Source organism: Nematolebias whitei, chromosome 15 (assembly GCF_014905685.2).
Source record: "Nematolebias whitei isolate Nwh7 chromosome 15, NemWhi1, whole genome shotgun sequence".
Taxonomy (NCBI): domain Eukaryota; kingdom Metazoa; phylum Chordata; class Actinopteri; order Cyprinodontiformes; family Rivulidae; genus Nematolebias; species Nematolebias whitei.
Window position 1 is genome coordinate 32,108,822 of NC_056512.1, and position 7,287 is coordinate 32,116,108.

The 7,287-nt window shown below is 37.9% G+C and overlaps 1 long non-coding RNA gene across 1 annotated transcript; it reads right to left on the reverse strand.

Annotated features, from left to right (window-relative positions):
- Positions 1–2,715: 2,715 nt before the first annotated feature.
- LOC119420995 lies at positions 2,716–3,350 on the reverse strand. Its single transcript, XR_005187330.1, has 3 exons — positions 3,330–3,350; positions 3,115–3,216; positions 2,716–2,768 (listed from the first exon to the last, which is right to left on the reverse strand). It is a non-coding gene; the product is annotated as an uncharacterized LOC119420995 (long non-coding RNA).
- Positions 3,351–7,287: the final 3,937 nt, after the last annotated feature.

A 7,287-nucleotide genomic window follows, 5' to 3' on the forward strand; every position in this document is an offset into this window, starting at 1 on the left:
ACTTTCCCATAGTGAGGTTATTTTAAAGTGAAGGTATCTTAGTGCGCAACAGTTCTTTATACAGTTGTTTTCCAGGTAAAGCCTTCAACATCACCAGTGTATTTAATTATGCTGCTACAAACATCTTATCAGCTCTGGTGTTTATTTGATTAGAGATCAGGCCTTCCAAGATATGACGGAGAGACGAGCTTATTCGTCTGATGGGATCAGCTTCTCTGGGTAAACTGAATTAATGATTACAATATAGTTTGCATACAAGACTGGAAAATCTCACCAACAGGGTTTGGTGATAAGAAAGCCTTTAGATGATGAGTAATATTTCTGAACTTTGATTAAAAATGTGTATTTTTGTAGTGGTGATAACAGCAGAGGACAGTTGACTGATAAAGGGGCAGGATGACCTGAACTCAGCAGCATTGTACACACTTTAATCAGATTTCTCTGTTTTAGCTCTTTGATCTTCACTTCCCCCCACCTCCCAGGTTTATAACTATTTTTCTTGGTTAGGCCCTTTCCTTAAAAATCAGTGGGATTAAAACTTTGGAAGCTAGTAAAGAACATGTAAGGAAGATAATAGTAGATCCAAAGGAAACTGGACCCTGAAGTGTGCAGATGCTTCGTTAATGCTTTTCTGATCCGTAAGAAACGGCTGGAGGTGAGAAATCAAATTTCCAACAAGTCAGTTTTATAAATGCTGAAGAAAAATCTCCTTTTTGTGACTAGGGTTCTGGGAGTGAAGACTTGCTTAATGATGACCTCCACTGTGTGATAAATCCGCTTAAAGCTGGAAATATTACAACAAACACCCTGAAGTGGATTCTGCTTTACATGGCCAAGTCCGCTCATGTTCAAAGTGGAAAGATTATTTTGATCTCTCTGTTTAATTTGTGCGTGTTGCAAGTGTTAGAACGATCTCTCATGTGCATCCAGATTGTGTTCAGGAGCTGATCAGGGTGGTTGGAAGCTGGCAGATTCTAAAAGAGGACATTTGCACAGACGCAGTTATTCAGTCAGAGACGTGCAAACATTGTCCCTTGCTATCCCTCGTGCCACGAGCCAAGATAACACCTTACAATGCTACTTCATCAAGGAGGTCTGAAGCTCACATCCATGTTTGTTTCACTATTCTTTGCTGTATCTGAAGAAATCAACTTGCTCTGAGACATTTCTTTTCAACCAACAGGGAACAGTTCTTCTCACGTCTGTCCTGTATGAGTGAATGAGTCCTCACAGTTTCAACCCTTCTCATTTCCTGGATGAGTGTCGATTCATCAGAGAGATGCTTTCATGTGTTTTATGTGGGTACTTTGCAAACTTTCATTATATTAAGACAGATTTTGGTGCTTTTACAGAAAGTTTTCATAAAGTTTTATTTTAATGATGTTGGCCCTAGTAGCCTTTTATTTAGTGACATGATTAAATTATCCAAAATGTTTTTTAAACTACTCTTTTTTTTTTTAACAAGCTCACACAGTGTTAGGAAAATGAACAGTTTGTATTGCATGTTTCAGTAATAAAGGATAAACGGATACAAAACTTACAAGAACTATGTCTACAAAAAGCATTATGTTTTTTCCTCTATATATAAATATATATATATATATATATAAATAAAAGCAAAAGACCACATTATTAAAGAACAGCACTGCAATCAATGCCATCGCTGTCTTTGTTGAAAATTATCTTTTGAAATAAAATTTAAATAGGCAAAAATCATCATTTAACTCTGAAAATGTGTATCCAAATAACAATGTTACAGTCGATATATAAAAAACAGTCACAATTTAAAGATTACTAATCGCTCTGGAATCTTATTCCCTCTAAGGTCCTTCCACTTTGATGTTACTGATTTGTTGATCGTGTGAAGCGTGGTTAGCGTTTACGACCTGCTGGGGAGACACGCTGCAGTCCGCAAAAGCCCTCGTTGAACAGCTGCTGGAGAAGTCAGCTGTTTTACTCTCTGGCGTTCTGAATGTCTGTGCCTGGCTGTAAGTAGAGACGTATGACGGTGTGTAAGGTGGAATATGTGTTTGACTGGTTTGCTGCGAGTACTCCGATGCATATGGTTGTGTCTGAGGGGGCGTGTGAGTAAGAGGAAGGCTCTCTGCGTTGCTGCACGGTGGAAACCCATTTATGCTTGTAGGGCTCAGTCCTGGAACTTTAAATGTCTCAACATTTCCTAAGCTTTCTAAAGAGCTGTAGCTCGGCTGAGTTTGGTTGCACTGGGTGTATGCGCCTTGAGTAAAACTGTAGGTGTCCTGATTAAATGAGGTAGAGGCCGAGGCTGCTGGCAAAGCAGAGAGTGATGGAGTTTTGTTGAGCTGATGCTGAACACTGTTACAGTGTCCTGTTTTGGAAGCGATGGTTTGTAGAGTGCTCAGGATCTGCTTCTGAATCTGCGTCTGCTGGGACTGCTCCCTTTCCAGACGACACTGCTGCTCCACGAGCATCTTCACGGCCAGTCCCAGGCTTCGCACTTCAGAGCCCAGAGTCTGGATCTGGTCCTGCAAAGTACCTCTCCCTCTGGTGTCCGGGATCGCCTGCGGTGCGCTTGGACTCCCCTCACTACGAGTGACACCCTGACTCCTTGGAGATTGCAGACGAAGAACAGCGCCAGGCACCGAGGTTGTCAAAGGTGCTGGGGGACGATTAGGAAGACGGATCCCAACACGTGGAGGAGGCTGAAGGGAACGGACACTCGGTCCTGGTCTTTGTGTTGGGAAGCGGCGAAGGGAATTGGAACTTTCAGTCTGGCTCTCATTAATAATCTGTAATACAAAAAACAAACAAACACTGAATTTAAGTAATGGCTATTGTGTAAAAATGTAAAAAGGTCAACTATTGACTTTTGCTGAGGCTTTTGACCAGTTGTGGAATGTGTACTTAGATTGTCTAATAATTATATTTTGGTTTAAAGTCCACCTTAGCATGATCAGGCTCCCGTATTCTCCTTCATAAAGACATGTCTTGCTGCTGTTTAATTAATTTCACAATCCAAGTTAAATAGATATGGTATTTAATTAATTATACACCAACATAAACACAAGATATCATAAAAATGTGAGAAGCAAAATAATTGAGTTTTGTGGTATCTAAGATTTGCAGGATTCTTACTTTTTCCATGGTCAGGTCATAAGTTTGAGGCGGCTGCACAAGACCACTGCTCAAGTCAGAACTCTGGACGCCTGAGAGATCTCTTCTTACCAGTGGCGCCACCTAGTGGAATGGCAGAAGAATAATTTAGACAAAGATGATGTGGATTAGAACAACTTCTAAACAACAACAAAAAATACAATAGAGGCTTTAAGAAGTTGTGTTTAAGCGTGTACCTTTGTTTTGTGGAACAACGCTTTATCCAAAAGTCTTTTTCGTGCTGCCAACATTGAACTGGTGGCTGGTGAAGGTGTGACTCTCCTCCTTATGAATGCTGCAGAAGATGGTAACGTGGAAGACACAGGACTTGTTTGTGCTCTTGTTACAGTAGGCTGGGTAACTCTCTGCTGACCACGCTGTGCAAGGGAAGTGACACTAACAATCTGGATGTCGTTTTCTTCCTTGTTTGACACTCGTTGGTGCTCTGCTCTGCTGTTTCTACTGCTCTCCTCAGATGCAGAAGACTTTGCACTAGTCTCTGAAATTGTGGATGCCTGCTTGGCAAAGTCTGTGGGGGCTGCACGCTCAGCTTGGTGAGAAACATCCCTCATTAGGTTATGAAGATGAATATTGCTCCAGCTCTCTCGTAATGCACTGGTTTGAGCCTGCACCTGGGGTGCTAATGTGGCCCCTCCAGCCTCTGCAGGTTTAACTCTCCCTGGTGGCCTCCCTTGGACCTCTCTCAGGTATAGATAGATGGCCTGAGCAGACACCTTGATGTTCTCCAGTTCCAGCACAGCTTTGATCTTGCGGAAACTGAGACCAGCCTTCCGCAGCTCCACCACTTTGTGCTTGGCAGCATCATCCAGCCGGCCCATGGTCATTCACTTCAGAAGGATCCTGTGAGTTCAGCTGCTCATCTCTAGAAAAATCAATCAATAAAAACTGTCAGTAACAACTGATGTAATTTGACAAATGTAGCATACATTTTGTGTTAATATTTTAAGTGTCACTGCTTTGACCTTTTTTTTTTTTTTTCGTGTAAAAGATCTAGTAAAGTAAGTGAAGCCTTGTTCATTTCAGCTGAGATGTACAGTAAAGTGGTCATCTTCTATTTGGAACATTAAATAAAAAGCTGTCTGAATGTGTGTGTGAAAGGGAAAAATGTCAAGTATTAGTTGAGTAAAGGCTTCACATGTCTCCTGATGAGCTGGCATTTCTATTTACTTTGCATTTTGTGTTTTAAAAAGTGCTACACAAATAAAGTGAAACAATTTGAAACTAAACTAATACACACACACATATCCTATATCTTCTTCACTGTGTTGCAATAGTTATTAAAAATAAATGCCGTTTAACATTAACCCCTTAACTAACGAGGGAATGAAAGGGACATTTCAAACTTTCGACTTCAGATCATTCTGCTTGGCTCATCATTAGAAATTTCCTTTAAGGTTAAAATTCACAGGGATGCATACTGCACAAGCATTAATGTGTTTGTGTCCCTCATACTTTGAGGCATTAACAAAAGCATTACATGCATGCCCCTGTCCACTTAGCTAAATCACTTTTTCTTCCTGCATTCATTTAGGTTTAGATAAAAAACAGGTTTCACCAAGACAAAAACTGAAGTGCAATTAAATAAATAGTTATAAAGCAGCTACAAGGACATGAGTGTCTCTAAAACCTGTGGTTTATTTACTAGTTTATTAACCTTTTGAAATAGTTAGCTATCAGTGCTCTAAATGATGTTGATTATATGAAAGTAGAATATGACAGATAAATAAATACGTCATAACTATATAGTCCAATCTAAATATATATATATATATATATATATATATATATATATATATATAACTTGGTAATGTTTCAGTTTACTGATAATGTGGGCATTCACACGACTGAGTTTGTCTGAATTACACTGATACTAACTAAAAGTCGAGGCAAAACAATGATTCTAACTGTAATAAGTAACTCATTAATTCATAGTTTGCGCCACTTATTATTGATCCCAATCCATTTCACGAGTAAATCAGATCAATGCAGGATTCGTTCAGCATTTTTTAGCTGAGCTAGCTGACCACATACATAATAATTATAAAGTGCTGCGCTCACCCCGCCAAGTCTTAATGCTCAAAAAAAGGAAGCTCGAGCGTTGTTTTAACTAATTTCACACACAACAATGACGTTGTTTGTTTTTAGACTCCAACAGAACCATCAGCGGCCATTTTCTTCTTCGTGTGTTCATTTTGGCGGTTGTTGGTTAACGTGTGGTGTTGCATTACCGCCACCTGCTGGTACGGAGTGTGGGTCAGAATCTGTTTACAATCTGGTGTGTTTATCAAAGTCAAAGTCACTTTATTGTCAAAAGCTGCAATATGTACAGGACATACACAGGATTGAAATTACATTTCTCTCAGACCCCGGTGCAAGAATAACCATTTAACATTAAAACATTTATTAAACATAAGCATAAAATGAAATAATAAAAGCATGATACTGTCTTAAATTGTACTATACGGTGTAAAAATATTTAAAAAAGTATATCTATAAAATAAAATGAAATGTGATGAAAATGAAATGTTGTTCTTAATCATATTCTATTAAACTGCTTTGTTTTTCAGATTAACTTAATTATAATTTAAATACTTTTACTTCCTGATGCTTTTTGTAGTGCATTTGTGACATTAAACGTTGATTTAATCTTTCTAATTTCTTCCATCATGCATCTTCTCTCTCATATCTCTGACATAAATAAATAAAACCCCGTGCTCTGTTGCTTCAGTCTCCACAATGTTGACACTTTCCTGTTTCATGCTGTTTTATTCTGAATAGTGTATTGTTAAGTCCAGTGGGTCCAAATCTTATTCTTGTTAATAATATATCTTCTCTTTTGTTTCTCCTTCCTGCTTCCATCTCTTTGAATCTTAAAATACCTTTGTTTTTTTCAGTCCATTCTTTCTGCCACTTTTCATTCAGCTGTTGTTTAACGGTGCTTCTTGCTTCTGATTTGCTTGTGGTCATTGTAAAGTTGACTTGTTCTGTAGCTGCCATGTCTGCTACTTCATTTCCCTCAACCCCAATGTGTGCTAGTACTCTTAGACATGTAGCTTTCAAACCCATCATGTGTATTTTGAATAATGATTGCTGTATTTCTTTAAAAAAAAAGTCTGGTCTGCTTTCTGAATGGTTGTGCTGTAAACTTGTAAGTGCTGAAGTTGAATCTGAACAAACTATTGTTTTTGATGGTAGTACTTCTATCCACTGGACTGCTAATAATAATGCTAACATTTCTCCGGTGTATACTGACTGTTCATTTGTAAGTCGGTGAACTTGTTTCATCTGAAATTCTGGCATAATGATTGATATTGATGTTTTCTCTATTAGGTCTTTTGATGCATCTGAATAAATCTGAAGAAAATTATAATAGCTATTTATATATTCTTGTACTGTGTATTACCGGTAATTAAACATGTATCTTTTATCTTCTCTGTAAGTGTTAAATCTACGTTTACAGTTGGTAGTATCCATGGTGGTATTGTTGGTCTTGGTACTGTTGGACTTCTTCCACCTTCTGATCGATCACCCACCCAAAGCTTCTTGTGTCTCTCTAGTTTTTCCCAACATGGCTTTAAAATGTCTAGTGTTGGATGATCTGGGTTATTACCTTGTAAAATGATCCAATAATTTATTGCTAGTTGCATTCTTCTTAATTCTAAAGACATTTCTCCCTTCTCCACTTTAAGTGCTGCTGTTGGGTTGGTTCTGCATGTATCTGTACAGATCCTTAATGATTGGTGTTTTATATTGTCAGGTTTCTCCAGATGTGTTTTAGATGATGATCCATAAATTATACCACCATAATCTACATTTGCCCTGATGAATCCTGTATTTATTCTTTTAAATGCTGTTCTGTCTGCTACCTATTCGTTTCCCACCAAACATCTCATGATATTTAAGACATTTATCAATAATTTTCTGATGAGTATATTCCATAGTATTTCATCACCATCACCTTATTCCTACAAATGTTATGCTCTTAACCATTCTATTTCTTGATTATATAATTATTTTTCCCTTTATTTATTAATTCTGACATGCAATTTGACATATCAGGTTCCGTTGATACAAGTGGTATTAAATTTTTATATATATATATATATATATATATAACTTATAACCAATCCCTAT